Genomic DNA, 25062 nt, shown 5'->3' on the forward strand with positions numbered 1-25062 from the left:
AAAGTGGGAAGAGGAACAGTGTGCCCAGTGGAAGCTGGTGGACACAGAGGCCCCGGGCAAGGCTGCCAGCCAGGGATGGGGGCGGCTCTCTGGGACACTCCCCTCTCCTGCCATTGAGTCAGAGGAAGGGGCCCATGCCTGCATCAGCCCTGCAGGCTCTACCAGTTATTGAGGGGGTTAAGGGAAGTGGAGGGGAGGCTGAAGGGAGAAGGGAAAGTGGACATAAACAGCAAACACACCCATCTCTCTACAAGCAACCTCTTCCCACAGCACAGTACAAATCTTCCTCTTAGCACTGGGGGCATGTTCCGAGGCCCCAGTCTGCACTTCCTCTGGCCCTTCCCCAGAGCTCAAACAGCAGAACCTTTGGATGGGGACTGCATGTTTCCCATGTAGCTGGCACAGGGACCCAGACTCCTCTGGCCTCGCTGGGTATCTCAGACCAGCCACTCCTCAGAGCCTGGGTTCCCTCTGTCCACTTCTCAGGGAGGTGTCTGCACTGCTCCCCTCTCACGGCCAGCATCTGTCTGACAGACTCAACCTCATGGAGAGCTGGCTGGTTGAAATGTCTTCTCTCTGTCACACTTGGCCTTTCAATCTTCCTGTCAATCAACTAGGATTGGAGGGAAACACTCACATATTTGCCCCAGGCTGGGCGGCTTGATCTTAGCACTGGAGGCCCTCAGGGTCTCAGGCCCTGCCCACAGGGAACAGTTATTATGGTGGGAAAGGCATGGGTGTGGAGTCAATTAGACATGGGTTTGTATTGTAGCTCCTGTGCTTGTCAGCTGTGACTTTGAACCAGTCACTTCACTTCTCTGAGCTTCCATTTTCTTATCTGGAAACAGGACAGCAGTGCCCTCTAGGATTGTTTTGAGGATTGGAGATAAGAGGGACTAGCTCTTCCACACCTTTACACATCTTGCTTTCCTATTCCATTCTCTTCTCCAGTTGAAATGATCAGCCTGTTTGTTCAGTAAGGTGTTGAGAGCTTACTATGCGGACGGTACTATTATCTGCATCTCTGCAGCCCTGGGAGATTGATGCCATTAAGCTCATTTGACTCAAGAGGCCATCACGCTTCAGAGAAAGAGTTAGAAGGCTACCAGGTGGTAGAGCCAGGATTTGATGCCAGGTCTTCAAGAACTAACAGGGACTGTGGTTCAGAAGTTTCCACGGACTGTTTCCCTGCCTGGGATGTCCTCCCACCTCTTCTCCTTTCTGGATTCCATCAGTTATTCAGGGTCTTGTCCCTTCCATCTCCTCCAGGACACCTTTTGAATCAGTGAGGTCACTTTTGCTTGCAAGTGATAGAAAGTTCTATTCCAAACAGGTTTAAGAAAAAGATGGATGTTTTTGACTCAAGTAACCCTCAAAAGCGCAGGCAATCTTATTTTAGGAAAGGTTGGATTCAGAGGTCAACTAATGTCAACAGTATTTTCCTACTGTCTAAATTTTGGCTCTGCGTTCTTTTCTGAAGGCTAAACTTTCAGGCTCCACATGGTATCAAAAGGGCACAGCAGTTCCAGTTCTTACACTCTTACAAGTTTCTGGAAAAGCAGAAAGAGTGAGTCTTCCTTCTCCGTAGCTCAGATTTAGTCTTAGAATTGAGACACGTTGCCTCTGATCAGTCTGACAGGGGTCAGGGCGCCCATTCCTGTCCAGGAGTCTGGAGCCCATGGATTAACTTAGACTAAATCATCTGCACTCCCAGAGGTGCAGAAGGGTGGGCTTCACTCCTCTTTGGAGGGAAATTGAGGTACGCTTATCAGGAGGCAGGTGAGTGTGATGATGGCAAAGCAACAGATGTCCAAAGCCCCTATTGCTCCCTTCTCCCTTTTCTGAATTCCCGCATTCCTGTTCTTCAGCTGGGCAGCAAACTCCCTGAGGACAACGACCCTCTGTGTGACCCTTCACTCTTAGTCGAGCACCTGGAAAAGAAGGGGTGCCAACTACATGCTTTTAATTGACTAAAGTATTCAAAACTCAGGGACAGTTGTATGAATTGGGATTCAAATGAGAAGAGAAACACTCCAGCTATTTTAAAGAACAAGGTTTATGACTGGGCATTCCATGGCTTGCAGAATCACTGGGAAGGCTGAAGAAACAAAGTCGAGGCTGAGCTTTCAGGAATGACCTCCTAAGCCACGCTGCAGAACTGGGCCACCAAGAGAGCTGCTGTCTCTTCTGTAATCAGACATCACCACCAATGACACTTTCACCATGATAACGAAGCCACTCTCCCACCAGCTCCAGAGCCCCCGTGTGCCTGACATGACCCAGACTGAGTGCCCACGTCCTGCCTCTCGACACCCACCACACCAGCGCGTGGACCCTTGAGTTTCGCCGACCCTGTTGAGGTGAAACTAGGCTTCCCAGCCACAAGAGGAGAAGTAGTAAGACGTTTGGCCTCTACCCTACTTCCACTTTCAAATCTCCTGTGAGTCATATGGTCAACACTGAATTATCTGACTTTATTTATTTATTTTTTTAGAACAGTTTTAGGTTCACAGAAAAATTGGGCAGAAAGTACAGAGACTTCCTACATACTCCCTGGCCACAGGGCCCACACACGCACAGCTTCCTGCACTGTCAACACCCTCACGAGAGTGGTACATTTGTTACAATCAACACACCCACATAGTCACCCCAAGTCCATAGTTTCCATTAGGCCTCACGCTTGGTGTTGTACATTCTATGAGTTTGGACAAATGTATTGACATGTATTATACATTATAGTATCATCCAGAGCAATTTATTTCACTGCCCTAAAATTCCTCTGTGCTCTGTCTACCCATCCCTCTTATTCCACGTGGCAGGGTCTACTCCTTAGTTTCCCAGAAACAGAAACGAGGTTTGTTGAGGGCATCCAGAGGTGACTGCCTTGGACCTTGGACCTGGTTGACATTAACCAAACTCTGCAGACCAAAGTCTAAACCAGAATCCCTTGTAGTAATGGCAATGGCAGTGGAACAGTCTAGTGAATCAATATCGTCATTCCCTGGAGGCTGCTCCACACACAGCCCTTCCCATAGTCCCAGAGGCATAGTGACACAGTTTCGTTCTTTGAATTCCGTTCCTGGACACCCTGCAGACCAGGCCCCTCCCCTAAAGTCCCCTTTGGCCTTTTTTTCTCAGAGGGGATACGTCACAATTTGTTAGCCTACGCTTTCTTAGTTATAATAACTCATCCATCATGCCTGTCTGAGGTTTCACCCAGCTTGCCTTGTTTAGCGTCTGGGATTCCCAAACCATTTCAATCACATATTCCCAATAGTCTCTTGGATTGGATTGTTTCAAAAGATTCCTACATTTATTCAATTAAATATTTAGGGATGACTTATTATGTGCCAGGCTCCAGGAGCACAATGGTGAACAAGATCACGAAGGAGTCCCATCAGGAAAGTAATGCCACCAAATATTCAGCTTATACAGAGGTCTATGGTGAGGGTGGGGTGGGGGTGGGGAGAGGGCCAGGAGTGGAGGCCAGTCAGGAAACCTGGGGACCAGCCAGGAGACTATTGCTCTGAGCCAGACAGGAGGCCATGGTGGCCAGAATAGGGTGCTGGCCATGGGGCTGGAGAGAAGTGAACAGATTTGAGGAGATAAAGTCAAAGGGCTTTGTTGGTGGATGGAGGCAGAATGGCACGTCGCTCAAGAGCATGGACTCTGGAGCTTGACTCCATTACTAACTGGCAAGATACGTAATCTCTCAGGCCTCAGTTTCCTCATCTTTAAAATGGTGATAATAACTCTAACTATATCATTGGATTATAAATTAAGGCGATAGAGCAAGTATAGTTTCTAGCTTTCTGGAAATCATGTGCTGTTCCTGAGCTAGGAAAAGCAGGAGGAGCAGATGGATTTGGGGTAGAAGAAGCTCCAACCCACAGGAATTCTTGATTCTAAGGACCCTGTAAGTCGTCTCACTGGAGCTGTTCAGCAGGCAGTTGGATGTTGGTTCCCAGGCTTCAGAGAAATATTTGTGCTGGAATTTTCCACTTCATTTTAATTTTTTTCTGTTTATTCTTTTTAATTTGGGCTGCGTGGGTCATAGCCTTCACATATGGCTTATAGACAGTGATGGAGTTAGGGCTAGAACTCAGTCTCCTTTGTCCTAAATCCATCTGCCTCACGAAGCTGCACCCTCTACTCCAAGAGCCAATAGCTTCTTTATATAAGCTCTCCTTATTATCTCCCTATTATCAAATACTGTGCCAACCATGTACCTGGATTCTCTCACTGGACCTCAGGAGTCTATGAGCTAGCTCTTACAGATGAAGAAACGGAGGGAGGGTTCAGGAAGTTGAGTTGCCCAGGATCACAAAGCAAATGACAGAGGGTCTGTCCAACTTCTGAGACCATGCTAGTAGAGCTTATGTTCTAGGTCAATGCCATCCCACAGAACTTCCATAGAACTTCCTGTGATGATAGAACTTTCTGTGAGGATAGAATGTGATATCTGCACAGTCCAGTCCAGTAGCCACTAACCACATGTGCAGTGAGGAGCCACATTTTTTTTGTGTGTGTGGGGGGGGATATTGGGGAACAGTGTGTTTTCCCAGGGCCCATCAGCTCCAAGTCATTGTCCTTCAATCCAGTTGTGGAGAGCGCAGCTCAGCTCCAAGTACAGTTGCCGTTTTCAATCTTAGTTGCAGGGGGCACAGCCCACCATCCATGTGGGAATTGAACTGGCAACCTTGTTGTTAGTAGGAGCTTGCGCTCTAACCGACTGAGCCAACTGATTGCCCCTCCGGCAGCTCAGCGGCAGCTCGTTGTCTTCAGTCTAGTTGTGGAGGGTGCAGCTCACTTGCCCATGTGGGAATCGAACCTGCAACCCTCTTGTTAAGAGCTCGTGCTCTAACCAACTGAGCCATCTGGCTGCCCCAGGAACCACATTTTTAATTCTTCAATTGTTATAAATTTTAATTTAATGACTGCATGTGGCTAGTGGCTACTGTTTGGGACAGCACTGCCCTAGTCCTTCCAGAAGGCCAAAGAAAAACCCAGAACGTCTCCTCATGCCTTGTTGCAGTTAAATGTTCACAGTAAGGAACAGGGATTGTCTTGAGCAAAGCACAGTTTCCGCCACAGGCTCCTGAGCAACTCAAAGTAGTATGGCTGTTCTAGCCCTCCAGGGTTAACAAGATATTTCCTGCTGCCCATGGTGTTCAGAGGTACCAGATGGGAAAGTTGGATGGTTTGGGAGGTGTGAATGCCCCTGATGGCTTTCGAGATGGGGAAAGGAAATGCCTTGTGTGGCATCCTGGAATACCAGCTTCCAGTTTGTATCCCAAGTTGTTGCCTGGGAGACAAGGAGTGCTGAAGACCTCCGAGGAGGCCCTGGCATACAGCAGACCCACTCCTGGAGGACAGTACCTGGAAACAAAGGGAGAGGTGGAGAGAGGACCAAATTAGGTTGGACGGGGCATCAAGGGCACAGGGTGAGGGGATGTTGGGACATTGCCAGGGTTTGAAAGGGGCCAGAATGGGCCTGCTGCCCATGGAGGGGCTGAGGGGGAGGGAAGGGATGGCAGAAGCTGTCAGCAGGGTCAGGAGGGGTTGTCATTGGAGTGGAGACTCAAACAGGCTTCGGCAGAAGCAGTGCCTATGAACCCTTGCCGATTTAGAATTAAAAACCTTACTGTAAACCAACTGCTTGTGCAATGCAACTGTCAGCAACAGCTGAGTACGAGTAAGTAATTAGAGGCCAGGAAGAGGCTTGTTACTGTGTAAGCAGGCTGGTTGCCTTCCTGGCTGACACTTTCGTGGCTGCAATGATGCCTTAGTTACCCTTTCCCCAGCAGGATGGTTTTCTAATTACCTCTATCCATGCACACCAAGTGTGTTTCCCAGTGCATTTCATTTCCGGGCCTGTTGAATGCTGAATTAATTTTTAATCACCCCAGAGGTGTTGAGTTTAATTACCCAGATTGAAGGCGACAAGAACAGGATTTAGAGAGCAACTCTTTAGGGTGCTTCTTGGGAATGGGAACTCATATATTTCCAGAAGGCTGGCATTTGTGGGGGGCGGGGTTATGTCTTGGCTCTCCAGCCAGCGTGTCTGTGTATTTGTGATCTCACAAATACCAGCTCTACAGTCGACAGGGTCAGGGTGAGAGGAATTAGAAAATGTGGTCCTGGAGAAGCCCAAGCTTGGGAGAGTCTCACCCAAGCACAAAAAACAGAAGTAGGACTCCATACAAGACCTTCTGGCCTCAAGTCTTCCATGGTGGAGTGAGGCCTGTTCATTAGTTCATTCAACCCAGTGCTCTTTGTGCTACAGCACCATGTCTGTCTAAATCCAAAAGCGAATAACTCCTCTTTTTTGTGCATTTTCTAGATGCCAGCTGGGTATAGATGCGGCCGCCTCCCACCCTCCCCCTGCCACCTTCCCTCTTTCTGACTGGATGACAAGGGTAAACTTTCTGCCACATGGCGAGGTGCGTGACTACCTGGGCATCTGGGACCATAACCCTTCCCTCACCAGAGAATAGCGTAGGTGGGCATGTGGTGTCATCCTGGCCAATGAGTTGTGAGAAAAAGTCAGGGGGTGGGTTCTGGGAAAGGTTATTTTCTTGGTTCTCATAATGAGACACACAAAAGATGTCCCCTCTTTCTACCAGATATTGTTGTGTTTTGGGGTGAGGATTTGAGGCCCGGAACTATGGCAGCCATTCTTTCACCACGAGGGGATCCTTTTGAAAATGTGGCTGATCTTCCGGAAGATGGTAGAGCAGGAAGAACGTAGGTCCTCAGTGAAGCTGCTGAGCTTCTGAATTAATCAAACCTGGAGCACGCTACCCAAGATCCTCTTGTCATGTGAGATAATCCATCCTATGGGGCTATAGCCATTTGAGTAAGTAAGGTTTTCTGTTCCTTGTAGCCAAGACCATCTTAACTGAGACCAGACACTGTGCCAGATGTTTTACACCGATTCCCTTATGTACTATATGCTGCAGCGACAAAGGCAAATGAAGTTTAGGTTCCCGATCTCACAGGGCTAGAGAATATGGTAGAGAATATGGTCAGTTGTGTGGTAGAATAATGGTAGAATATGGTGTGGTAGGTTGAGGGGGCCCAAACTGGACTGGGAGGATTCTGGGAAGGCTTCTTAGAGGAGGTGTTATTTGAGCTGAATATTAAAGGAAAAGAAGGTAGGCAGGCAGTGAAGGTGGTGGAGAGGCCTCTTCAGGCCAAGAGAGCCACATGAAGAAAAGCGGGGCAGCCTGTGCTAGCCTAGGCCTTCTGAGGACCCCACTGGAGCGACTCTGGGGTGTGTCCAGGCCAGGACCAGGGTGAGGCAGGCCAAGCACCCTGGGCACTGGCACAGCCCGAGTGAGCGTGCCCTTAAATGTTGTGTCCCGGTCACCTCACCTGGCCCTGGCGGTGACGGTGCTGGTCCAGGACCAGCTCTGGGAGCGTCCCTAATGACTCTGTCCTGTGGGTGATCAGCAGCCTCTGAAGGGTTTCCGGCGTTTTAGAAAAATCTCCTTGTCTGCGGTCTGAAGGAGCGCTTAGCAGGAAGTAAGGGAAAATGGGGCAGATCGGCAGCAAAGCTTTTGGGGCAACCCAGGAGGAATTAAGGGAGGGCACAGAGAGATCAGAAAGGGCCAGAAAAGTGCGGTCGCCCTGGGAAAGGTCCAGGGGCTGCGCAGGGAGAATGAGGCATGGAGGGTAGTGTCCAGTACTGGCGTCAGAGGTCTGCAGGGAGAGCCGAAAGCAGGGTGTGAAGGCTGTGGCCTGGTGTTTAAGGATGGCAGCTCAGTGGCTCTAGCTCAGGGCAGTGGGCAGCCACGTGGCAGGGAGCCCTAGAGACGGGAGGGTGCCAGGCAGAATCCTGGAGGGCAGGGGCCCGTTCTGCAACATCATTGCTGTCCCCTACAGCTTTGAGTACTGCCGTTTCCACTCATGGCCTTTAATCAGCGCTCCTTCTGTACCCTCCCCCCACCTGCCTAGGGACAGTGGGAAGGACAGCCCAACAAACTAGAAGCAGGGGTTCTGATGAGAGCCATGGTGGTTGAGGCTCACCATGCCAGGCACTGGAGCCAAGCCTCAGATGTTGATCTGTCCACTTTATCCTCACAATATCCCAGGAGATGGGGTGTATATTTGAAGCTCTTTGGGTCTGTTGTTGAATCAAGGACCTTCTATGTTCCAGGCACAAGAAATGCAGCATTAACTTAGCAGACAAAAATCCTTTCCCTCATGAGGCTTTCATTCTATTGACTGCATGTGTCAGAGAACCATCTCAGAGTGGCTGAGACAGAGGAGGACACGGTAGGCTTATTAACTTAGGCAGCAAAGGGCACATCTTAGGCCTGGTGGAAGCCAGGAGCTCAGGTGGTCCTCTTATCAAGAGTCTTCTCCCCCTTAGGGTCTCCTACTTCTGCTCCTCCGCCTTTTTTTCTTCCTTTGCTTCATTCTCAGCAGCCTCTTCCTCTTCCTGTGCAGTTACAATTTAGCCACCAGCCGCTCCAGGCTTACATCTCAACCAGCCAAAAGCAAGCCTTGTCTTTCTAAACAGGTCCAGCAAAAATCCCAAACCTAACTCTCATTGGCTGGATCTAGTCACATGTACTTATTCCTGCACTCATAAGGCCAGGAGAACAAGTTGCTCTGATTGGCTGGGCCTGGGGCATGTGCTCACTCCTGCACCCTGCAAGTGAGGTCATCGCCAGGAGAACCATAGGAATGAGGAGTGGGGGAATAGTGTTTTTCTCAAGCAGAAATCATGGTGCTGGAGGAAGAGAGAATAGATTTTTTTTATATAAGAGGGGAAACTGAGGTTCAGAGATATTAAGTGACTTGCCCAAGGAAGCAATTATCACCCATCTATATCCAGGATTTGAACTCCACTGTCTTTGACTTCAGAATCTGAGCACTGAACGCCCATCCTTCATTGCCTTTTCTTCCCGGGATCTCCCACTGGGCAGAGGCAGCATGTGGAGGCAGAAAAAAAAGATTCTGGAGTCAGTCTGGGTGAAATCCTGGCTCTTCTGTTGATCATGTAAACTTTCTGGGTCTCAGTCTCCACCTTTGTGAAATGGGTGTAGTGACACCTACCTCCCAGGGTAGTTGGGGGATTACATGAGTCGGAGAATGTATAACTCCCAGAACAGTGCCTAGCTTGCGCTCAGTGGGAACTGAACGAGTTTTTTTGAAATGAAAACATACGGTAGGAGCTCAAGAAAAGATGTTTTAATGGCTGAAAGGATGACATCTCTGAGTATTCATATCCTGTCAGACTCCCTCTGCTATGAGATACTTCCCGGAATCTCCTCGTGGGGCAGGCAGGAAGGGAAGAGCTGGAGAAAGGGAGTCACGGGGAGGTGGACAAGCTTCTCCTCCTACCATGAGAATAAGACCCAATTTCCGGTCTATCAATGTCAAGGGAAAAGGAAATCCTGCTCCAGGGCCGGAGGACAGCCCCCCCACCCCCACCCCAGGGATGTGCACTGGCCTGGGGAGGGAGGGAGGTGAGAGCCCCTCCTTCCTCCCAGCACCCCCTCCTATGAGCTGCCGTCCAGGAGAAGAGGCTGCAGATGCCTCACAAGGATACAGGCCTGTGTCCCCATGCGCCAGCTAGATAACAACGCTGACATCCTAAAGCTGATGCCTATCACGTGTCCTACTTCCCTTGCCTCAACACTTAGCAGAGAATATTAACATGAAGGCAAAAAGGTGGGCTTTCACATTTGGAGGGTTTGGGTTCAACTCCTACCATTCTTCCCGTGCAGTGACAATATGGCCTGTGGTGAACACTGTTTGTGCTCATGTAATGTTTCCCACCACCTCCCCCCACCCAGTGCCTGTTGGTAAACACACACACATACACCACACATCACACACACACACACACACACATGACACATCACACACGCATGAACACGCCACACATAACACACACACCACACATCACACACACGTGCACACACCACACATAACACACATACACACGCACACACATCTTTTTTTGAGGTGACAGTGTGCCTAACCCCAGGGAATGGATGATGATTGGCCTAAACCAAGGACTGGCAAACTATGTCCTGAGGGCCAAACCTGACTGCCCCCTGTTTTCGTATGTCCCACGAACTAAAATGATTTTTAACATTTTTTAAAATGGTTGAAAAAAGTCAAAAGAAAAATATTTTGTGACACATGAAAACTACTTAAAATTCAAGTTTGTGTCCATGAATAAAGTTTTATTGGAGCACAGCCACACTCATTTGCTTGTCTATTGTCTGGGGCTCTTTCATGCTACAAAGGCAGAGTTCAGTAGTTGTGACAAACTGTATGGCCCACAAAGCCTAAAATATTTACTCTCTAGCCATTGACAGAAATTTGCTGACCCTTGGTCTAAGCTAATCATGATAATCCTGCTCCCTTTTCCCCAGCCTTTCTTGCAGCTAAGAGTGGCCACATGTTCCAGTTCTTTCGAAAAAGAACTAAGCAGACGTCTGCTGGGGAGGGTTGTGTAAAAGCATTGCTTTTCTGAGAGAAAGGGACAGCTATGGCTAGAACCTCTCCTTCTTCCTACTTCCTGCTTAAAGCGTGGGTATGGTGTCCGGAGCCCACTCAGCCCTTTTCTTTCAGAGCTCATTTCCTGCCAAAGAATGGGAAAACAGGGTCAAGAGTCCAGTTGGGAGGGCTGGGTGGGCTGGCTGGGGTCCAAAAAGGAGGGCGATCCACCCTGGGCATCTGCCGGGAGCATGGGCTGCTTCTTGCTCAGACCAGGTTTGGGCCCAGAGAGGCCACCAGTCACATGTGCTGGACTGTCTGCTGGCCCCAGCATCAACATCCAGAGAAAGAAGCGCTGAGAATATTAGTGGTCAGCGCTTCTTAGGTCTGCCTGGGCTCCCGTCTACTCCTAGCTGCTTCCACAGTAGCTGAAAGAGAATAGGTACTCAAAAGAAAAATGTTGGATGGATGAGTGGATGGATGAGTGGGGGAGGGAGGGAGTGAATGAATAAAAGGAGGAAAAAATTTGGTTTTTAAGAGACTTCCACATACATCACTGGCAGAAACCCTGTGAGGTCACAGGCGAGGTATTATTATGCCCGTTTAACAGAGGAGAACACCGAAGCTCTATAAGACAAATTGGTTTTTCTAAGCTCACAGAGTTAGCAGAAGTGAAGCTGGGACCTAAACCCCAAAGCTAGTCCAAATCCCTGGGCACAGGCCCCTCTGGCCTGTCCTCCTTGGACATCACCTCCAGGCCATGCCAGGCGCGATACGCTGGGACACAGGCAAAGAACCTGCCATCACCTCAGCGAAGCCTGAAAGGAACTTTCATGATGTGGGTCTGGGCAGCTGCCAGGAACACCTCCCATCCACATCCTCTGTGTGCTGTCGGGACAGCCAAGAACGCGTCACCTCCTTAGCAGGTGCCCAGTGCATATTTGTAGAATGAATGAGTTGCCTTGAATCAGTTCAGATTCCTCAGCAAAAAGTCATAGGCTGCAAATCCCCCAAAACTCAGGTGAAACTGACATCACGTTTCCTAGCTTTGCTCTGGATTAGAATGTGCCTCCTGGAAGCTGAATAAACCACCTGCCATGCTGTACAAGCGCGGTATAACCATCACTGTGATGGGAAAAGAACAGTAACGTGGACATTTGCTAACCTGCCACGCGCTACACTAAGCACGTGGTGTAAATTGTCTCATTTAAACTTCACCACAACCCGACAGGGTAGATAGTACTGCCATCCTCGTTTTATGGCCGAGGAATCTGGAGCGCAGAGAGATGAAATAACTTGGCCACACAGCTAGTAGGTGGCACGGGCTGATTTAAACCAGGTCTCTTGGCTGCATGGAATAAGAAGGGAGGTGCAGGAAGACTCTGTAGGACGGGCTTGGGGGCACAGGCCCCCTCTGTAATCTGTCTGGAAGGTGCTTGAATCAGAGCGGTGCTGCCCACAGCAGCAGAGGAGGGCGAGGCCTTGTGTGCCCAAAGGACCTGTCATTTCAGCTGGCCTGTCCCTGTCCCATGCCAGACCAGCCCTAGAGTGATCGCTGAGCTGACCTAACTGTTCATGCGTGCTGGGGGGAGGGGGGAAGGGCAGGTGGATGAGGAGGGGCCGGGCTGGGCTGGCGTGATGGTGACTCTTGCCCACATCAGCCTCTCATGGAAGTGCTGGTGATTCATTTACCTTTCCCAGGGAGCGGGGCCTCTGTTAGGGTGTGACTTGTAGTAAACAAGCCACAAAATGCCATCTGGGCAAGGGGGAAGTGGGGAAGGCAGGGTGGCTCAAAGGGCAGCCCTCGGCTTCCTGCCAGACCCACATCTCACCCTGGGCTGCCTGGAGCTCCTGCTTGAGGCCCATCCAATCCGTGGCAGGAAATCTTTCCCTGCTTGGGGTGAAGCATGCTGGCAGGTGTCACTGCTGGCACTTCTGACCTTTTTCCTGGGAGGTTCCAGGACCTCCACTGCCTTGGGCTGACCCAGAGATGTGGCTGTTCTAGCCTGGGCCATAGGTCTGGGTGTCTAGAGACCACCTCTCTGGGGGCTTCTGAGAGGTGAGCGTAAGTAAATCAACCTGCGTGCCGCTCACCGACAGCTATTCTAAGTCCGGCAGATTTAAATGGCTAACTTGAGACAGGGGCTCAATGAAGTCTTGCTGACTGAATGAATGATTGAGCAGGCCTACAACTCAGAGGCCAGAGGAGAAACCAGAGAAGGTATATCCCAAGGGATTTAAAACCTCACTCACATGTAATACCACAGTTAACAGAACAATTAAGTGTTAAGGAATGAGACTCTCCCTGGGTGCTCTGAGAATTTCAAATGGGGGCTGGGGCTCAGGCAGGCTTCCTGGAGGAGGTGGACTCAGTCTGGTTCCAGTGGGGAGCCTGGAAGTGGGTCTGAGTGTGGAGGGGGTTCAAGATAAGCCTAGTGAGGAAAGTGGTGATTATATCATCCTTTACAGTGGGGAGGTCCTTAAACATCCAGTCTGATGCCCACATCCCTATACCACAGGAATAGTGTTCCCCATTGTAGTGGTTTACCTCGTGCCAGGAACCCGCTAAACACAGGCACATCCTTTTTACTTAATGCTCATGCCAACACTGGTGGAGGTATCATTATTGTCCCATTTTACAGGTGGATAAATTGAGGCTCTAACAGGTTCAGTAAATTGCCTAAAGCCCCGTGGACACAGAGGGGAGAAGGAATAGAACTATGTTGTCCAATACGGTAGCGACTAGCTGTGTGTTGCTATTGAGCACTTGAAATGTGGTGTGTTGAGCTGCGCTGTTAGCAGAAAATAACACACTAGATTTCAAAGACTTAGTATGAAACAAGCAAAAAAGCAAATAATACATCTCAAGAGCACTTCTTAGTACTGATGGTATTCTGGACAAATTGCGTGAAATAAAATATATTACCAAAATCAATTGCACCTGTTTCTTTTTACTTTTTTAACAGGGCTAGTAAATAATTTTAAATTACATGGGTGGCTTGCCTAATATTTCCCCCGGACGATATCCTGCCATGTGGCTGTCAGCCTCAGCATGAACTCTAGCATCGTGTATTCGCGTTCTAGAGCTGCCATAACAAAGGGCTACAGACTCGGTGACTGAAACAACAGAAATTCATTGTCTCACAGTTCTGGAGGCTAGCAGTTCCCCAGTCTCTGCTTTCATCCTCACATGGTGTCCTCCTTTCATGTGTGTCTGTGTCCAAACTCCTCTTCTTTCTAAAGACACCAGCGTATTGGATTAGGGACCCACCCTACTCCAGTATGACCTCTTCTTAACCTAGTGCATCTACAATGGCCCCTTTTCCAAATAAAGTCACATTGCGAGGTACTGGGGGTTAGGACTTCATCATAGGAATTTTTGGGGGTACAAAATTCAGCCCATAACAAATGGGAAACTGCCTCCCTCTCCTGGAGCTCATTCCTGAGGTGTTTAGACCACCTCAGGGATCTTTCTCCGGTGCCAGCCCACAGACCCACTAAGGATTCCTGCTTCAAATCACTTGCAAATGCCTGGTGCACCTCTGTGAGGTGACATCAGGGGCCAGGGACACCCACATTTCTTTCCTTGGAGCCAAGGTGTGACTGGCCCCACACTGAGTGAGACTGCATCTGTTCATGATAACAACTGGAGAGCAGGAAGGAAAAAACTGATAAGGGAGAGAAGGTTAAAAATAACCGAGGTGGGAAGGGAGGACAGCCCAGGTTACCTTTGCCCTTTGCAGCTTTGATTTACCAACAGCACAACCGGAGGTCACCTGGGTCTATGCTGGCTATAGAAACCTCGGCTGACACAGCATTCTATTCTATGGCCTGGCACTTCCCAATCCTGGGGAAATGTGACCACAACATGGTGGGTTCCTTCTCTTTCTTGGTCCTGAAAGCCCTTCATTGCGGTCCTAAGAGTGGGAGGGAGTCTGGTGAGGGCTATGTCTGCCAGACGTATCTCCTCTGTCCCTGTAAGGGGAGGGGTTGGCTGAGGAGAGCTCTACAGTCCTCAGAGCAGGTACCTGGGGCCCAGCTCAACAACTTGTCACAAGTGTGACTTGGAAAAGTCACAGAATTTATTTGAGCCTCTGTTTTCTCATCTGCAAAATAGGAATAAGAAAGAAAGCTTGCCCTGACTGAGAGCGACACAAGAGGCATGCTGGGCCCAGGGATGTAGGAAGCACCAAGGTGGGCCCCAAGTCCCATTTGCGTCTTGGCTCCCCTCACTCATTGCTTATTAGGCTGGTTAGGGTCCTCGCTGCTCAAAGCATGGGTCCCAGTGGAGAAGCAGCAGCATCCCCTGAGAGCTTGTCAGAAATGCAGACTCTCAGGCCCCACACCAGACCTGCTCAACCAGAATCTGCATTTTTAACAAGCTCCCCAAGAGATGTGTGTGCTCATTGAAGTTTGAAAAGCACCACTTTTGTAGACAATGTTTTTGCCTGTCCTCGGTCCATTCCCCCTTCTGATAAAAGCGATCTAATTTTCTTTGGGAGAATCATGCCTCATTCCACGCCCATTCTAGCTCTCTGTGCTTCACTGGGGCTTACCCACTCGCCAGATCTCAGGTCCCCAAGGCCATGAAAGCTAGTCCTGGCCAATCAGAACCAACCCTGGGGATGTTAGCTGGAACTATTTGGCCAAGAGTTCTTGTTATGTGATTGTTATTCAGCTGTAGGATGGAAGCCTGGGGCTGGGTGCTGCCATCTTGGTTACTACTGTAGAGAACCTAAGAATGGAGCTCTCATAGAGAGGAGCAGGTGTGTGTGTGCAAGAGACAGAGGGAAGATTTCTGATCACACCTTTTGGGCTTCCAGCTTTGTCCAAAGCCAGATTGACTCTCTTAGTGTTTCAGCCCATATAAACCAACCAGTTCCCTTTTACCTAAGCCAGGGTGTGATGGCTTTCTGACACTTGCGAAGTGAGAGCCCTCCTTGCCACTGAACAAAGAATAAGGCAAGGTTTGTGGCCTTGTGGAGCTTGCCCAGGGGAAGACACGAAGGGACCAATATTATGGTGAGAGGGTAGAGCCCAGATAGAGCGCAGCAACAGGTGAGGCACATAGATGAGCTTCTTGGGGAGCGGGGTTAGGGAGGGCTCCCCAGAGAAGATGGCACCTGAGTTTACTATGAAATACAAACAGAGTTAGCCAGGTGGACAATGCAGGTGAGAGCATTCCAGGTAGAGGGACGCACGGGAGCCAAGGCAGGGAGGCGGGATGCAGCATGAGGGGCTAAGGTCCTATAGTTCTGAGGGTGGCACAGGGGACAGGGAGGGGCTAGGTGGGGAAGAGAGGGGAGGACTTGGTGGGTTGCAATGATATGAAGCGGGGACCCTGCCTGCATCCCTCGGTGCGCCCAAAAGAACTGATGGTAAAGGGACAAGGGAGGGATGCCTGGAGGGGAAGCGTCTTACTACTGAATAAAGTCAACAGCTACACTTGCCATTTCTGAAGGACAAGTCACACAGGTGTAGCGCTCCTGCCCTCGGGAACCCTGGGGACACCTTGGTGTGATGGGCAGAGAACTGGCATCATAGCCAAAAGAGCCAGGTTGGACTCTCAGTCCTCACACTAATAGTTGCATGACTTTGGTGAGTTCCCTTCACTTTTCTGGTTCTCATCTGTAAACAGAGATTCAAAATTCCTATCTGCAAAGGGCCGCAGTGAGAATGAGGTGAAATTATGATAGAAAAGCACTTTAAACTTGAAAAGCAAGCAAACCTTCAGTCTAGAGAGGGGAGGGAGGTCCCTGCAGGCTAAGACCCTTGAAGAGGGGTACATAGGGAAGCCCCTCTCCGCTGGGAAGATGTGACCCCCTGGCTTCTGGGCCTTGCCACCCCTGCTCGTGGAATCTGGTCTCCACCAGAGGGGCTGTTCTGGAGGCCTAGTTCCAGCCTCCACCTGGCCCTACTCTCCAACTCCAATGGCTGCCCTCGGGCGTCGGCTTCTGAGATATCGCAGGTCCCCAGACCCTCCCAGCCTGAGTTCTTGGTGAAAATGCAGCATCCCTGAGGCTCTGGGAAAAGGGAAGGGCTAGGGCTTCCCACCCTGGGGCCTGAAAATGCCGAGGACCACAAATGCCACCTACTGAGCACTTCCTGTGGGACCAGTTACTGGACTGAACAATCACGTGCACAATTCATCCCCACTCTTGTGCATTAATTGCCTGAGCATGCCCTTGCCTTCAGGTTGGAGGCCTCAGGAGGGAGGGGACAGTGGCTAGGGACCTGAGTAGCCCAAGGCCACTTGTTGAGGAAAAGCCACAGCTCCATTTTATAGACCTGGAAAGGGACATTAGCTGCCTTGAGGCTTATGCTGAGGACCAGCTATTCTTTTTGCCCATCCAGGTCCAGTCCAGATGGTGACCAACCACCATGCGGGTTTGCTCAGGACTGGCTGGGCTCCCAGGATGCTGGCAGACCAGGATGAGATGGTCCCCCAATTCTCTGAGTTTCAGGAGTTCACACTGCAGCTGACAGGGGTGGAAGGGTGGGAGTGCTGGGCAAGGTCCAGATCAGAATGCCCCTGCCTCCAGGAAGGGTGGGGTCTGCTTTCTGGAAGCCCAGCCCACCCTCACCCCTGTGGGACTGAGCACAGGGAGGGAGGGGATGTGCGATATGGGCATGAGCGTGCCTGCCTGTGCCCACATGTGGACAGACCTCTCATGTGTGTCTGTGTGAGTGGCCGAGTGAGGGGAAGGCGCCGATGTGAAGCATATGGGCGTAAATCGTGAGAGCTGTGACAGTCGTCTGCTGTCTGCGTGGGTCAGGTCTGGGTCCCAAAGTGGCTGGTGCATGTGTGGAGAGGGCGGGGGCTGCGGGTATCTTTGTACCCGTGAATGTGCTGTGTGTGCACAGGGTGGGTGGAAGTGAAAGTGGTGGGAGGTGTGAGTAGGGAGCTATCGTTTCCTGCAGAAGCAGTTTTGTGTGTCAATTTGCTGCAGCTCTATCCCTTGTGGGGTTACCAATGGGGAATATTGTGGCCTTTGTAGCCTGTTTTGGGTGTCATTGTTGGATGTAGGGGCGAGTGGTGAGCCTATGTGAGCAGGTGAGTCATCTGCTGGATGTATGAGTCCACATATGTGTCGTGTCCCGTGGTTGGGCAGCAAGTTCCCATGGTGATACGAGAGGAGGGTGTCCAGTGCAAGCCCATTGAGTGGATGGGCAAAGTGTGTCTGTCCAGGATCAGACAGAGCATTTAGTCAGCGCTCATTACTGCTCCGAGGGCAGGAGTTCCTATTTCAAGGAACCAGTTAATACTTAGTTACTACCTGAGCCTGGGGTTGTTGACTGTACCCCTTTAGGCGTCTCCCTCCACCCTATCTGCCTTTTCAGAGCTAAGGAAGCTGCAAACTGCTGGGCCATGCAAAGCTCCTGGGTCACATTTACCACTTTTGTTTTTTAAAGAAGGAAAATTACTGGTGACACTTCCATTCCTCGGCTTCCAGAAAGTGGCTTTCGGCGCAGATGTGTCTTCACACCAAGACCCAGGCCTCAGAGCACCTGACATCCCTCGGCACTATTGTCATAAATCTGGGGAATACTAGAATAATAGAGCCACGGCCGCATTGTGAAAGGGGGAGAAAAAAATGCCTGTGCTTTTGTGTGAGGCTGAGAGGAAGTGAGGCAGAGGGGAGGGAGAAAAGGAGAGGCTGGCGCTCAGGAAGGGGAAGGCTGAGAGGGGCTTCCTGGTCAGAACTGGGTGACCTGGCCAGTTAGAAGGCTCCAAGGAGGGGCTGCACCCAGGAACTGGCAGAGATTCATGCTGGGCCTTGGAGAGGTGGGAGAAGCCTAGCCTCTGGGTCGGGGTCGCTACGCTCTGTCAGGAAGCCACCGCAGGCGGACACAGGGCAACGGGCTTTCTCTGTCACTCACATCCCATACTTGACTCCCAGATCCTCTCACCTGTGTGGGAGTTGTGGCACTAAAATGAAAAGTGACATACGCAGTGTCGAACGTTACCAGGCTTCAGCCCCACCACCTCCTGAGTCCTTCATCCTCAGCCAGAGGAGGACCCCAGGAGCAAAGGGTCTCCCCCTGCCTGCCCATGTCGGGAGGGCTGGCTGACACCTGAAGAGGGCATGCTCCCTGGGCCTTACCTGGATTCCAGCCACACCTCTTAAAACACAAACAAACCCTAACATGACAAACAGGGCTGCCTCCCCCAATACAGTGGCTAGATTGCTGGGCAGAGCAATGCTAGAAAGCGATGACTTTCTCCTCCTGAGTTCCACTGAGGGAAACTGTGAGGAAATAAATTTCCCCTCAGTGTGCTGTGGATTGACTCCAGCTAGTTTCCCAGATGCCCATAAAATAATAGTAGCGTTTATTGGGTACTTGCCTTGTGCCAAGTACTATTGAGTAGGTCTTAAAGAGAGAAGCTATTAGCCGCTCCCTTCATGAGAAGAGAGAAGGTAAGTGACTCTGCCAAGCTTGCATGGGCTAGGAAATCCCAGGGTCACAACTAGAGCCCAGGTAGTAGACCACCAGGCCACCCTGCTTCTTAAGGAAAGGTTTGTGAAATGTAACGAGGAAGGGACAGAGGAGCATCTCAGAGGCTTAAATGTGTCTGTCTTCCTGAAATGAGCCACCCTCATTCCCTCCTCAGGATCTTAGCACTTGCTGTTCCCTCTCCTAGAACTGTCTTCCTTCAGATCGTCATACACTGACCCTTCTCATTATCTGGTCACAGCCCAAATGCCTTCTCCTCGGAGAAGTTGCCTGATGCTCTGGCGTGCCATCCCAGCTGAATTCCAGCTCCACTGGCACCTTTCGGATACTGTAAGCCTAACCTGCTTATGGACGGGCTTCCATGTTTACGGTCTGACCCCGTGAAAGCAGGGGCCGTGCCTGTTTTGCTCATTTTGTCCCAGTGCCTGGCACAGAGAAGCCTGAGAAAATAAAGACCAGAAGGGTCTCCGAGGGCTGCCGGTGAGTGGAGGGGTGAGCCATCCCGTGTGCTGTAGAAACACACCAGCAGGCAAGGCTGGGGTTCTTCAGGAGGGACTCCGGGAACAGTCAGACCAGAGGAAGGGACTGTCCCCAAAGTGGCACTGTCCCCAAAGCCTAGCATTCAGGGGCTTCTCTGCCCCAGCCCATGAAACATCTGGGGCCTGAGGAGCCCCTTTCCCCTCCTCACCTTGGAGGAAAGGAAGCACTTTTTAAAACATGGTTTTGATGTCCAATCAGAGTTTTATAAGGTCTAGTTCCTAGTCTAGAGACAAGATAAGGGATAACATCCCCCAACTTCCCCCGTGTAGGACACCCAGAAACATAATATAAAAGGCCCTTTATTTCCCTCCCTTACCTCAGCCAGACATCCTTCGTGAAACCTGTCCATCAGTGGCAGCAGGGTGGTTAACCATGTGGTCTGTCGCCAGTGACGTAACCCAGCTCTGTGCTTTACATCATAGTCAGTAGGGTCACAGGAGTTCCCCAAGGTCTTGAGGGCCGTGCATCTCAGATTTCCCTTCCCACCCACTGTCCTGAGTGGATATGGGCACGGCCACTGTCCACCCCTTCCCCAAGCGCCTTGATACTCTCCCCAAGGCACACAGAAGCATTTCTTGCTCCTGCCTAAAGCCTCCTCTGACATGTTCATTGCAGTGAGATGTAGAGTAAGAAAGGCTGGTCCAAAGTACACATCCAACAATAGGGAGCTGGTTAAGCAAACCAGAAATCATCTAGACTAGGGTTTCTCAACCTCGGCACTATTGACTTGTTGTGGGGGGCTGTCCTGGCACTGCATCTCTGGTCTCCACCCCCAAATGCCAACAGCATTAGTCCCACCCGTGTGACAACCAAAAATGTCTCCAGACATTGCAAATCGCCTGTTAAGTACCAAATCCATTGGTATACACAATGGAATTTTAGGCAACCATTAAGAAGGACAAATAATAATAAAAGTAATTGTAACTAGCACTATTGAGGGCACACTATGTACCAGGCCCAGTTCTGAGCTTTACACATAACTTATTTTATCTTACAGCATCTCATTTTAGATATGAGGAAATTGAGGCACAGAGAGTTAGATTAACTTGACCAAGGTCACACAGCCAGTAAAATGCTCATAAGATATTCTTAAAAGAAAAGAACATAAGAAAAGAGTACATATAGCATGATTTCATTTTTCGTTGTTGTTTAAAAACATATACACACACTCACACACAAAACATATGTGTTAACTGGTTCTTTCTAGGTCAGGAGACTGCAGATGAATTTTCTTTTACTTTTGTTTCTCTGTAGGTTTATATATATACATATATGTATATATATATACACATATACATATATAACTATATATAGTTATATATGTATATGTATAGTTATATATAAAAACCTGGGTTGCCAAAAAAATGTATACACATGACTTGTATTCATCTTTTATTATCAGAATATATTGAGTATTACAATTTTAATAGAGTTTTTTTCCTTCTTAAAATGTGTATACATTTTTTAGCACCCTGTGTGTGTGTGTGTGTATGTGTGTGTACATATATATATATATATATATATATATATATATATATATATATATATATATATATAATTTGTGTAACAAGAAAAAAAACATGGTCTCATCTCCAGACTTGGAGGTGAAGTATCTTCAGCCCCATTTCAAGTCCAGGGTGACAGGTAAGGATGCCAGTGCAGTAAGGAGGGTTCAGGGCGTCTCTGGGGTCTTGTCTGGAGATGGAGGTTAGAGTGGCCCCACCAGCACAGTGGCACCTTCCCAGCAGCCTCTGAGAAACCCATACCTTTTGCCCCTTTCCAGAAGGTGGTGGGGTGAAGGTACTTTACCCAGTGACTGGCATCTAGAGAATACGTAAGACTATGAATCCCAGCTGCGCTGCCCCCTTGAGATACGTGGGGAGAATGAAGAGTGCCCATGGGGCCCCCACAGGGCAGGGATGGGGGCCAGAGAAGCAGACAGTAGCACAGCAACCAATCCTTTGAAAAACAATTTTAAATAACACCCAGTGTGATCCTGTCATGGGTAAACGATGTTATAAATAGCATATCTTAGTATTCCTAAAATACTCAAACATTTCTACAAACAGCCTATATTTCTAAGGGGAGTTTTGAAATGTATGACAATTATTTTTAAGACAAGAAAAAATAAGTCCAAATATGAACAGCAGCAGGATAAAAGTGAAAATAGAAATGGGCTTTAGAACCAGACAAACCTGAACTGAGCCCCACTCTCCTCACACTAGCCCTTCATTCACGGCTCAGTTTCTTTGGTCCTAGCATGGGGTTTATATCAATGTGAAGGGGAGCATCGGGGTGCTCGAGGGGGAGTCTAAAGCACAGTTCCTGGCACAGGGTTTGCACTCAGTGACTGGTAACTGTTATTACCACAGAACGGTGGCTTGCGGTTAGTTTTTTCCCTTTGCAGTCTGGTCAATTTGCTATAGGTATATTAATTTTAGAATCAGAAAAAAAAACCTCATGAAACAGAGAAAGGTGAGGAGTGATAGCTGACAAATGATCTGTAGGGAGCAAGGCGCAAAGAGAGAGACAGATGCTCTTTACATACCGTGGCTCTGGGACCCGGAATTCAACCTGCAGTTAACGAGGCTGAGAGAGGCAGGTGGGCGCACCCACAGGTTTCCTTGCTGAGAATTTCCTGCCTTTGAGCCCACCCACCTGTCCCCAGATTACAGATCTCAGGGAAACCCCAGAGTGACAAGCCCCTCCACACACACCCACTGTTGGTAAGCAGACTTGCAGGGACCGGGTTGGGGTGACAGACCCCGCCAGGCTTCACATTTCACAGCTGTTCTCATGGCCTGTGCCCCTGGGCTGGGGCATTTGACATGCAGGTGATATTGGGTAAGGAACAAAGGCCCAGGACCACAGAATCTCTGTTCCCCTTATCTCTGCCTCACCTTCCTGTTCTTTCTTTATTTCTTTTCTTTTTTATTATGAATATTTTAAAAGTCATTCCTTTAGATAAATTGGGCTTCATCAAAATTTAAAACTTTGTGCATGATAGGATACTATCAACAGAATAAAAATGCAGCCCACAGAAGAAGGGGAGAAAAATATTTACAAATCATATATCTGATAAGGGATTAATAGCCAGAATATAAAAAGATCTCCTAAAACTCAACATCAACAAACAACCCAATTGAAAAATGAGCAAAAATTTGAGTAGACACAGCAGATCTACAAATGGACAGCAAGCACATGAAAAGATGCTCAATACCACTCATTTGGGAAATGCAAATCAAAACCACAATGAGATACCACTTCACACCCATTATGGTAGCTATTATCAAAAAAGCAGAAAACAAGTGTTGGCAAGTATGTGGAGAAATTGCAACCCTGTGCATTGCTGGTGGGACTGTAAACTGGTGCAGCCTCTATGGAAAACAGTATGGAGATTGCTCAAAACTTAAACATAGAATTTTCATATAATCCAGCAAGTCCGCTTCTAGGTATATATTCCAAAGAATTGAAAGAAGGGACTTGAATAGATATAGATATCTGTACACCAATGTTCATAGCAGCATTATTCACAATAGGCAAGGTGGAAACAACTCAAATATCCACTGATGGATGAATAAACAAAGGTACTATCTACAGACAATGGAATAGTACTCTGCCTTCAGAAATGAAATTCTGATACATACTACAATATAGATATACCTTGAAGACATTATGCTAAGTGAAATAAGCCAGACAAAAAAAAAAGACAAATATGAGTCCATGTATAAGAGAAACCTAGAACAAATTCATAGAGACAGAAAGTAGAATAGAGGTTCCCAGGGGCTGGGGGAGGGGCAATGGGGAGTTACAGTATAATAGGTACAGAGTTTCAGTTTGGGAAGATGAGAAAGTTGATGGATAGTATCATGGTTGCACAACAATGTGAATGTACTTAATGCCACTGAATTGCACACTTAAAAATCGATAAGATAATGTAAGTAAATTTTATGTTATGTATATTTCACCACAATAAAAACATTTAATGGAAAGACCATTAACAATCTTCTAGTGCAGAGAATATCTTCCTCATTCTGCAGAGAAATAAGTGGAGTCTCAGAGAGGTGAAAAAAAGGTCATTTTGATACTGGAAGTATCATAGGTATTCTTGAATTTAAACACTATAGATAAAGTAAAAACCCCTTCAGGCCACCCTCCTTAACCACATCCCCTCCCCAGGGAGTAACCACGGCAAAATCATTTTGTGTGAATTCTTCTAGATCTTTTTTTAGGTTTACAGAAATAGAACCATTCTGTACCTGTTTGCAACTTGCCCTTTATATTTACTTAACGCTATTTCTTGGAGATCTTTCCATTTCAGTTCATATGAGCTACCTTATTCTTTGAAACGTCTTTGCAGTATGTCATAGTATGCATGCAGTTATGCACGATGTGTTAAACATTCCCCTACTGTTGGACACTTAGGGTGTTTTCAGTATTTGGCTATTCAGACAATTTAGCATAAATTTCTCTTTGTGCACATGTAGAAGAGTTTCTTTAGGAAACAGTTGTTACTTATTTCCTTATTAAGGTTGCAAGCATACATGAATGAAAGGCAATAAAATGGTTGTCACTTATTGGTGCACAGGGAATGCTAAATATGTTCCATCATAATCTCACATGTTATTCCTCCCCCAGTCAACCCTGTAAGGAAGTCCAGTCACTATCCCCACAGATGAGGGAAAGGTACAGAAATCTTGAGTTATTTGCCCTGGATCACAGAGCTCTTGAAAGAGCCTTGGGCCTTCAGGTGGACTTGGACTATCCATGCAAGACATCTTAGTCTGTGATCTCCTCCAGAATAGGACTTTAGTCTCTTTCCTACTGAGTCCTCCCATCTGACATAGGTCTGGAATGTCATGGGCAGTAGCAAACACTCCTTGAATGTTGCTGAGCAAGTAGGGGAATGGATGGGCATACGGGACCCTAATGCAGCTGTTGGCACGGTAGTCAACATTTGTCCACACCCTTGTCTGTTCACTGTGCTGCCCACTGCCCCTGCCCTCGTCTCCATCAGGAAACAGGCGTCTGTTACCACTAGTCTCTTGTCTCATTCTCAGCTGCCCCAGAGCATGTCCCTCGACTCTACCTACCGGCAGGTGACCTCTTGACTGGACCCCTGCGCAGATACCTGACCAGACCTGCTGGGCCCTCAACACTCAGCCCAGCCCAGGCGCTCCCTCAGGGGCCTCCCAGTGCGTGTATCCTCCTGCATTATACACTTACTTGTTTTTTTAAGTTTGAATGGCCGTTATTCCTCTTGAAAATGCTACCTTGTGTATGTTCAATACAGATGAAGAGGCTGAGGGGCAGAGAGACCGTGTGACTTGCTCAGGGACCCAGCCAGCAGGCAGTGGGACAGCAGTCACCCCCAGGTAGGTCTCGGGCAGGTGCCCTTCCTGTTATACTCCAGCCGCCTCTGAGATAAGCCTGAAGGAGGCTCATTTGTTATCAAATGGGAGTCACACAGGATTCAGAGCTGGGAGGAACATTCCTTTCCTGATACCAGCTCTGCCCTTAGAACCACACAGAATAAACTCCATCCTCCCACTGGCTCAAGTGCCCGTGTGGCCAAGACTGCAGTTTCTCAGGCTCGGTGGACCC

This window comes from Rhinolophus sinicus, chromosome 15 (assembly GCF_057876585.1).
Source record: "Rhinolophus sinicus isolate RSI-liver-muscle chromosome 15, RSI-T2T, whole genome shotgun sequence".
NCBI lineage: Eukaryota > Metazoa > Chordata > Mammalia > Chiroptera > Rhinolophidae > Rhinolophus > Rhinolophus sinicus.